Source organism: Mustela nivalis (assembly GCF_964662115.1).
Source record: "Mustela nivalis genome assembly, chromosome: 14".
NCBI classification, from domain to species: domain Eukaryota; kingdom Metazoa; phylum Chordata; class Mammalia; order Carnivora; family Mustelidae; genus Mustela; species Mustela nivalis.
The window spans coordinates 46,466,616-46,477,135 of record NC_139033.1 but is presented as its reverse complement, the minus strand read 5'-3'; the positions used below and the strand labels follow the sequence as shown (position 1 = coordinate 46,477,135).

General features: G+C 42.2%; 1 pseudogene across 1 annotated transcript; it reads right to left on the bottom strand.

Annotated features, from left to right (window-relative positions):
* Window positions 1–6,682: 6,682 nt before the first annotated feature.
* On the bottom strand, window positions 6,683–9,830 carry LOC309848123 (large ribosomal subunit protein uL6 pseudogene; annotated as a pseudogene). The gene has a single exon. The product of its transcript is annotated as a large ribosomal subunit protein uL6 pseudogene (transcript).
* Window positions 9,831–10,520: the final 690 nt, after the last annotated feature.

Genomic DNA, 10,520 nt, shown 5'->3' with positions numbered 1-10,520 from the left:
TTTTTGAAAATTGTCCATACCATTTAGCTGTTTAGGTATTACAATTTGGTCTTTAGCTTAACAGTATATAGAAGCTCCTTGTGTATTAGCTAAATTGATCTTTTGTGATTTGCACTGTAAATATTTTTTCAAGCTTGTCATTTGTCTTTGGACTTAATTCCAGTATTTTTGGTAAGGCAGCTTCTTAGGTTGATTGTGGAAATGACCACAGTAATTCCTCTTGTCCCTGTATACTCATCCTTTATATTGTGATTTTGCCACTTCTCCTATCAAGAGACAAAGTCTGGGGGTGCCTGGGTGGCTCAGTGGGTTAAGCGTCTGCCTTCGGCTCATGTCATGATCTCCAGGTCCTGGGATCAAGCCCCACATCGTGCTCCCAACTCAGTGGGGAGCCTGCTTTTCCCTTTCCCTCTGCCTCTCCCCCTGCTTGTGGTCTCTCTGTCTCTCTCTCAAATGAATTAAAAAAAAAAAAAAGGAAACTATAGTCTTCAGACATTGAATAACAAAGGAGCATAGGACATTAATTCATAAGAGAAAAAAAAACAAGATGAGCCCTCTGACTGCCCCAGCTTACTGCATGAAGACAGATAAACTGGACTTTATGAAAATGAAAAACTTGTGTTTCAAAAGACACCATTAAGGAAATGTATAGGGGGTGCCCAGCTGGCTCCATAGATGGAGCATGCAACTCTTGATCTCGCAATTGTAAGTTCCAGCCCCATCTTGGGTGTAGAGATTACTTTAAAATAAAATCTTGGGGCACCTGGGTGGCTCAGTGGGGTAAGCCGCTGCCTTCGGCTCAGGTCATGATCTCAGGGTCCTGGGATGGAGCCCCACATCGGGCTTTCTGATCAGCAGGGAGCCTGCTTCCCGCTCCCCCTCTGCCTGCCTCTCTGCCTGCTTGTGATCTTTTTCTCTCTCTCTCTGTCAAATAAAAAAAATAAAATAAAATCTTAAAAAGAATGAATAGATAATCCGCAGAATGGGGGGAAATACTTGCAAATCACATATCTAATAAGGGACTTATATCCAGAATCTGTAAAAATTCTTCCAACTTAATAAAAGGCAAACAACCCAATTAACAAATGAGTAAGGGATTTGAATAGACATTTCTCCAGTGAAAATGTACAGATGCCCAAATAAGCAATGAAAAGATGCTTGACATCATTAGTTATCAGGGAAATGAAAATCGAAACCACAATGAAATGCTATCTCATCCTCACTAAGGTGGCTAAAATAAAAAAGAAATAGTAACAAGTGCTGGTGAAGATGTGGACAAATTGGAATCCTCATACACTAGTGGTAGGAATAAAATGGTACAGTTGTTTCAAAAACCAGTTTGTCAAGGTCTCAAGTAATTAATAGAAAGTTACTTTATGACCCAAAAGTTCAACTCCCAGGTATGTACCCAAGAGAAATGAAAACACACATCCACACAAGAACTTACATATGAATATTTACATTAGGATTATTCAGATGCCAACCACCAGATGAGTGGACAAACAAAATGGGGTATATCCCTACAATGGAGTAGTACTCTTCCACAAAAAGGAGGGAACTACTGATCCATACTGCACCATGGATGAACCCTGTAATCATTATGCTAAGTGAAAGAAGCCAGTGGGAAGACCATATGTTACAGGATTCCATTCACATGAACTTCCAGAAATATACAGAGACAGAAAGCAAATTGATGCTGCTAAGGGCTGGGAGGTTGAGAGATATGGAGTGATAGCTAAACAGTACAGAATTCCTCTTAAGGTAATGGTTGCACGTGTCTGAATATATCAAAAGCCAGTGAATTATATACTTCATTTTCTTTTTTAAGTGAGCTCCACGCCCAGTGTGGAGGCATTCAGTGTGGGGCTTGAACTCATGACCCTGAGATCAATACTGAGCTGTTATCAAGAGTAGGACGCTTAACCAACTGAGCCACCCAAGCACCCCAAATTATATACTTGAAATGGGTGAACTGTATGGTAAATAAAGCTGTTGGAAGGAAAGGTATGCAGATTAAAAAAGACATACAGCTGTTTCTATTTGCAGATGAAGTTAGTGACGTGAGCATCCCTCCCTGGAAGTGGATGTGGGGTGTGAACAAGCAAATACAGAATTAAACCTTTTGTTCTAATTCCATTTCTAGGTCTCTAACCTGCATATTTTCTGGAAACATCAAATATACCCATATGGATATGGCTTGGGGGTAGTGTGTGAGAAGGAGCCTCTGTTTTGTTTTTTTGTTTTTTGTCTCTAATTCTGACTCTTGGACTGCATATTTATCTGTAGAGAACCACTGCTTTACTCCAAAATCGTAGTGCATTGATCTCTTAAGTACAGAGACATTCTTAGGTAATCACAGCAAAATGGTCAAATTCAGGAAATTTAACATTGATAAAATATTAATACCTAATATATAGTCCCTACTCAGATTTCTCCAGTTGTCTGAATAATGTGCTTCATGGGTGGGGGCATGGGTGAAATAGATACAGCGGACTAAAAAGATACAAACTTCCAGTTATGAAATAAGTAAGCCACAGAGGTGGAAAGTGAAGCATAAGGAATATAGTCAATAAGATTGTAAAAATGTTGGGATGCCTGGGTGGCTCAGTCAATTAAATGTCTGCCTTCAGCTCAGGTCATGATTCCAGGGTCCTGGGATCGAGTCCTGCGTCAGGCTCCTTATTCATTGGGGAGTCTGCTTGTCCCTCTCCCTCTGCCTCTACCCTCTGCTCGCGGTCTCTCTCTTTTTCTGTCTCTCTCACTCTGTACATCTCAAATAAATAAATAAAATCTTTTTAAAAATTAAAAAAAAAAAAGATTGTAAAAATGTTGTTTGGTGACAGATGATGACTGACTGCACTTACCGTGGTGAGCATTGAGTAATTTATAGAATTGTTGAATCATTATGTTGTGCACCTGAAATTAATAGAACACTATATTTTTTTTCTTTTTTAAAAAAATTTTATTTATTTTTAAAATTTCTTTTCAGTGTTCCAGAATTCATTGTTTATGCACTACACCCAGTGCTCCATGCAATACGTGCCCTCCATAATACCCACCACTAGGCTCACCCAACCCCCCACCCTCCTGCCCTCCAAAACCCTCAGATTGTTTTTCAGAGTCCACGGTCTCTCATGGTTCGTCTCCCCCTCCAATTTCCCCCAACTCCCTTCTCCACTATATGTTACCTATGCTTCGGTTTTTAAAAATGTGGGCTGCTCAGGGGCACCTGGCTGGCTCAGTTCATGGAGTATATGATTCTTGATCTCAGGGTTGTAACTTTAAGCCCCACACTGGATGTAAAAATGTGGGATGCCCAGGTGGATTAAAGGTTTATATATAAAAAAAATATAATGTTCTTCCTAACAATTGTTTTTCCAATCCAGGACCATATTGTGCATCGCTGTCTCTATCTGAAGTCAGCTTTTAATACCTGCTTTTGACCATTTTGCTTTTACTGTTTCATTAGACCCCCATTTCTAGACCAATAAAACATTGCCCCTCCACATCCAGCTGTCTGAGCAAGTCCAGCCAGGATAGCCCAAACCCAGGGACCCTGCATGTTGAGATCCAAGCCCTGAAGAATCCCTTTGCTTTGCCCCATGTTCTGTCCTGTGTGGAAAGGGCAGATTTGCCTTGGCCTCTACTAAATTAAGAAGTTGTGACGTAGGCAGGGGCTCGAGTTTCCAGCAGAAGGGGATTAGCTATTACAGCTTCCGCTACTTGGGAGACTTGCGAAGCTCGATATTGAGTGAGAAGTGTAGCATGAATGAAAAGATGTTCATCAAAATGTGTCTGAAGCTATTTTGGGAGTAGACTGAGGATTGTATGTGTGGATGTCCTTGGAGCCTGTTTGGTTGCCAGGGGATCTTTTTCTTGTGATTGATCACGGGAGCACGTGACAGCTGGCGCGCCACAGCCTGGCTAGGACCCCGTGCCTACATGTCCCAGCTTTGATGAGACACCACTCAAGGAGGCCACTCTGCCAGCTATATTTAGTACCGTGATGCACACATGTCCTTCTGACCTTAGCTTCCTCTCACTTCGTACAGATGTATATTTTTAGGTTTATCTTACAGCACCCAGCTCTCACATTTACAGTTTTCTTTGGATTCTGCAGCAGCGGTCGTGGGCTGACAGCCTGCCTCCACTGCGTGGGGAAAAAGAATTGCTCTCTCTGCCTTCTCAGGATCCGGATTTCTACAGCATGTTCAGACGCTGAGCATGAAATCTCGTGCTTCTGTGTCCTGGAAATGTGACCTTAAGGACGTCATGTAAACTCTCAGGTGTCCTAAGGGTATAACAGGTGCTCTCCCTCACTCGTCACACATTCCGTTCATTCACCTGCTCAGCAACAAGCTTTATCAGATACTGTGTGTTAGGTTTGGGGCCTCAAAGATCAATAAGAACTTCCCCCCTCAGAGAAGCAGTTTATAAATTTCACAGATCATCAGCCTGGAAGGGACGGTCCAGTCTAAATTTTAGTCTTATAGACCAGGAAACGGAGGCCCAAAGAAGTATAATAACTGCCCAGATGTCACACCCAATCACTGACCAAATCGGGATTAGAACCCAGATTGCTTAAAAAGAACAAAAAGGGGACGCCTGGGTGGCTCAGTTGGTTAAGCAGCTGCCTTTGGCTCAGGTCATGATCCCAGTCTCCTGGGATCGAGTCCTACATCGGGCTCCTTGCTCAGCAGGGACCCTGCTTCTCCCTCTGCCTCTGCCTGCCACTGTGTCGGCCTGTGCTCACTCTCTCTGTCAAATAAATAAATAAAATCTTTAAAAAAAAAAAAAAAAGAACAAAAAGAATGCCAATCACTTTATTTCCCAGTCCAAGGATCTTTGCTCTGTATCACCTGCTTTTAGCTAAACTGTAGTGAGCTTCAATTTTCCTTACATGTGAGCTTCAATTTTCCTTATATGACCTTAACATTAACATTATAAAATTAATATCCAGTGATTGAGAAAATGTACAGTAACTAAGACCTAACATGAAATCAGAAATCAGTACCATTTTGAGGGCGCCTGTGTGGCGCAGTCTGTTAAGCGTTCAACCCTTTGTTTCAGCTCAGGTCGTGATCTCAGGGCTATGCAAGAGAACCTCACGTGGGCTCCACACTCAGCATGGAACTTGCTTGAATTCTCTCTCCATCTCCCTGTGATCCTCCCCCCTTCTCTCACTCTTTAAAATAGATAAAATTTTTTAAAGAAACTAAAACCATTTATAAATCAATTGGAGTTTATTCATCAAATAAGCATGAACAGATATTTGAAAAATAGTTGTCATATATGTGTGAGATGTGGTATATGTTAAGCCTACAGGTTTTCCTGTAAATTGTATTTAACTGCATATAACAGAAAGCACAAAACCATAGCTCAAACAAAAGAGTGGTTTATCTTTCGTATGTAGAATACCAGAAGCAGGTAGTTCAGGGTGGAGATGGGGCCCTCTGGGACCATCAGGGACCTCAGTTCCTCTGTGTGATTAACTACCTTTTAGCACTGGTTTCCATTTTTATGTCATAAAATGTCTGCTGCATTATGTCACCTCACAGTCATATAATGGCAGCTGCAGCACCAGCTTTCATGTCCATGTCACTTTGGAAAACCCCAGCTGCAAGGGGGGCTAGAAAATGTAGTATGTTCATGGGCACATTGTTACATAGAATAAATTTGGGCTTCTTCACTTAAGGAAGAGTGAGAAGAATTAACAAGGGGTTGACTAGAAGTCCCTGCCACAGAAGAAACTATTCTACCTTCCGGTCTTGGGTTGAATCTTCTCTTGTACCTTCACTCTGTGGAAATCAGCTTTGCAGAGATTAGATTTCCTTTCTTTTTATTCAGTTTTGCCACTTCTCTTTCTGCCACTTTTTGTTCTAACAAAGTTTAGTTTTCTCTTCCAATTTGAGATGTCAGACTCCCTCTGTTTGGATTTTGACAAATGTTGCATATAGCACAAACGTGTTTTTTTTTTTTTTTAAGATTTTATTTATTTGACAGACAGAGATCACGAGCGGGCAGAGAGGCAGGCAGAGAGAGGGGGAAGCAGGCTCCCTGCTGAGCAGAGAGCCCGACGCGGGGGCGGGGTGCGATCCCAGGACTCTGGGATCATGACCTGAGCTGAAGGCAGAGGCTTTAACCCACTGAGCCACCCAGGTGCCCCACAAACGTGTTTATTTTGACTGCCTTAAAAGCAGTGATTCTCAATGGGTTGGGAACAGGTGACATTTGGCAGTACCCGGAGACATTTTCGGTTGTCACAACCAAGGAGGTGCTACCTAGGGGGAAACGCCTGGGGTGCTGTTAAATGGCTACAATGCACAGGTCGGCCCCTCATGCTTGATGAGCATCTGGGTACCCTCTTTTTTTTTTTTTAATTTTTATTTATTTATTTATTTGACAGAGAGAGAGATCACAAGTAAGCAGAGAGGCAGGCAGAGAGAGAGGAAAAGCAGGCTCCCCACTGAGCAGAGAACCTGATGCGGGGCTTGATCCCAAGACCCTGAGACCATGACCTGAGCTGAAGGCAGAGGCTTAACCCCCTGAGCCACTCAGGCGCCCCTGGGTACCCTCTTTTGTGAGTTGCTTGTTGAGTCTTTTGCCTACTTTTCTACTAGACTGTTTGCCTTTTTCTTATTGATTTATAAGAGTTCTTTATATATTCTGGTTATGAGGTCTTTATCAGCTGTTAAGTATTGCAAATACCTCCTCTCATTTTGTGGCTTGCCATTTTACTTTTTTTTTATTCTTTTTAATTTTTTAATATTTTTTCTAAACCAGAATATTTATTCTGCTACCAATTGTGAAAATCCTTAAGGTAAACTGATGCTGCCACGCTGCCCTCTTGGGTTTAGGTGTTGTGTCTCCAGGGACTCATGCCTGCATCTGCCATATGCAATTTTCAGGTGCCTCATTTGACCCCACCCAGTGGTATTTCATCTTTTAGCCTCAGCACTCCAGTTATGCTCTTTAGCTTGGCAGGGCAGCCACATCTGCCACAGGTCGACTTCTGGACATGGCAGTCCTGACAGCCACAGTGGCGGCACAAAATGTGCATCTTCTTATGACGTCAATCTCGTTCCTGTAGCCAAGACTGGAAGAGAAGACCGCCATTCTGTTTGTCTAATGACATCTTTTTGACAAACAATTAATGTTGATACCCACCTTATCAATCTTTTCTTCTTTCATGTGTGCATTTTGCCTTCATTTTTAAAGCTATTTTCACTGGGTTTACACCCATAGATTGTCAGTTTTTTTCTTTTAACACTTTGAATATATAATTCAAATCTTTCCTTCCTTCCCTATGGCTTAGTTATCTGGGGCCATTCAGTATTACCACAAACTTAACATCTTAAAACAAAACACGTTTATCATCTCACAGTTTCTGTGGGTTAGATGTCTGGACACAACTTATGTTGGTCCTGGACAAGGCTGTAGTGAAGGTATTGGCTAGTCCTGGGTTCTCCTCTGGGGCTTGACTGGAAAAGACTCTCCTTCCATGTTCACTCAGTTTTTTGGCTGAATTCATTTCCTTGAAGTTGTAGGTATCAGGGCTTCAATTTCTTGCTAGCTATCAGCTGAGGCTGCTCTGAGTAGCTAGCTCTCCAAAATCCCTTGCTAAGCGAGATCCTCCAATACGACCACTTACTTCTGGAAGCCAGCAAGGGAGATGGGACTCCAGTGGACAGCAGCAGACAGGCGCCATGATCTGATCTTTTTTTTTTCTTTTTTGTTTTTTTTTTTTTTTAAGATTTATCAATTTGTTTATATGAGGGAGAGAGAGAGAGAAAGTAAGAAAGTGCGTGCACACGCATGCACAGCAGGAGGGGGCAGAGGGAAAGAGAGAGAAAATCTCAAGCAGACTCCTTACGGAGCAAGGAGCCCAATGCAAGGCTCAGTCCCACCACCTGAGATCATGACCTGAGCCAAAATCAACAGTTGGACGCTCAACCGAGTTACCCAGGTGCCCCACCATGGTCTTATATAACATTGTCGTGTAATCTCATCAATCTCGTATTCACATAATCATGTACTTCTCATTACCTTTGCTTACTCCCTTGATTAGAAGGAAGCCACAGGCCCTGTCCTTCCTCAGGGACGGATCATACAGGTCACGAGCACCGGGAGGCAGGAATCACAGGGGCCACCACAAGAGTCTATCCACACAGCATTAGAAGCAGCCTATTCATCATACCATTGTTAATGTAAAACTAATGTATATTTTTTTCTGTGGCTGCTTTTTAAAACTTTCTCATTGGTTTTCAACAACCCCATGATATTCTAGGTGTGTTTTTCTTTGAACTTCTCTTAAGTTTCATAGAAATTCTTGTATTGGTGGCTTGATAGTTTTCATCAATTTGAGAAAATTCAGCCATCATGTCTTCAAATATTGCTTCTGCTTTATTTTCTCTTCCCTTTCTGGTATTCCTAATTACCCACACATTAGACTTTGTCAGTGTATCTCATATGTTTTTTGTACTCTTTGCTGTATTTTCCAACCTTTTTTTCTTTCAAATTTTTCTGTCTTTTTTCCTCTCTTGAGTCTGGATACTTGTACCAACCTATCTTCTAGATTACTAATCTTCTTGTTAATCTGCTGCTGGTAGGCACTTCCTCTTCCCATCACCTCAAATCAAGACACCGTTTTTATCATATCTTTGAAATATCACAGATAAGTCTGAGGAAGCATCTGGCACCTTGCTGTTTCCATAGGTGGGCAACTTAGCTCTTTATTCTCAGCCTGCTGAACTGCACTCCTTTCTCAGAAACATAGATACAATCCAAAACTTCTCTGATATCCTTGTTTGGAACTTTTGTGGCTTACTGAATCAAAGCAGCTGAATTCAGTACAAGTTCAATGTCATTTCCTTCAAGAATTAACTCCCCTTTCTGGGCTCAAGATAATGAATAAGCAAATGCTAGACCTCATGGGAGCCCCATGGGAGTATTTTTCGCCCCAGAAATTTTGGATTTCGATAAGAGAACCATTCTCCTGAATAACAACATGGACGGGGAGGTGAGCGTAGGCAAATTCACATCTTGTAACAGAAGCCCAGGGTAACACCCTTGATCATGTTCTCTAAGTGACTACCCGTAGTGAGAATGGTAGCCAATTCCTTTCTGTTTCTCTGCCATTTGTCAACTCGGAGCCTCTTCTTTTTCTTTCCAAGGAGACAGATCCACATTGGTGCATTTGAAAGTCCTCCACAGGGTTCCTCTGGGGCCCTTCACAACAACAGTGCACCCCTTCAGAGTGATGTTCGCCTTTTCTGGAACATCAGCCATCTGATTGCGGAAAACAGTCCTCACTGTCACAGTAGATGCGGCAAAAGAGAACCTTGTGAGACACTTCTGTCGTTATCACTGCCCAGCTTTTCCGCATTTGTCTCCCATGCCATTTATGATACAGCACATTTCTCAGAGGGGGAAAGATATGGGCAGGTAGCAAGAATTTCCTGTCCCCTTGGGAAAGGAAGAATCGGCCAAACTAAGAGTCCAATTGATATGAAACAGATTAACGGGAGAAAATACAATTATCCTGCATCCGTGGAATCCACACAGGCATGGAAATTCCAAAGACAGGCAAAATGGGGTACATATGTCAATTTGAACCAAGGAAAAGGGGGTTGGGGCCTGGGACTTCAAAGGGAAGGAATGCAATTTACAGGACAATGAAGAAAAGTAAATGTTTGGTGAATGTTTGCTGGGTCACTAGAAAACAATGGCACATAGGAGTTAGATCAAACAGACCTTGTTATGTTCCTCCCTGTTCTCCATAACTAGTTCATTTCATAATGTAGTTATGGGGATAACTTTTTTCCTGGAGAAGGTCCTCTATGAATTCTTTTTTTTTTTTTTTTTAGGATTTTATTTATTTATTTGACAGACAGATCACAAGTAGGCAGAGAAGCAGGGCAAAGAGAGAGAGAGGGGGAAGCAGGTTCCCCACTGAGGAGAGAGCCTGATGCGATGCGGGGCTCCATCCCAGGACTCCAGGATCATGACCTGAGCCAAAGGCAGAGGCTTTAACCCACTGAGCCACCCAGGCACCCCTCCTGTATAAATTCTTTTAGGCAGTTGTGGGGGAGATAAAGAGCTTTCTCTGATTTTTTTGGGTCTTGATTGCTTTTTAACTCAATAATTTTCATGCCAAAATGACCCATTTGGTGAGGGGGCCTGCTCTTGGTCCCTAAAACACTACGTTCTTAGAATTTTCCTTCTCTCTGGAATCTTGGCTCCTTGAGTGCTGGCTGTCTGGGCAGCTCTCCGATGTCTTCAAACAGAATTTTCCTTTTCCATTTCTCTAGGCTTTCCAGTTGTTCTCAGCAAAAGGATTAATGTACCCACTTAGACCCACTTTTATACTTTAATGCAGATTTCTCTATACCACACCATCTGGTCTGAAATGTATACTTCAGTTCACATCTTTTTATAGGAAGCAACTGTCTCACCAACCTGCTATCAGTCAGGCATAGGTTTATAACTGGCTTACAGACCTCTGCAACACTGTGGACATA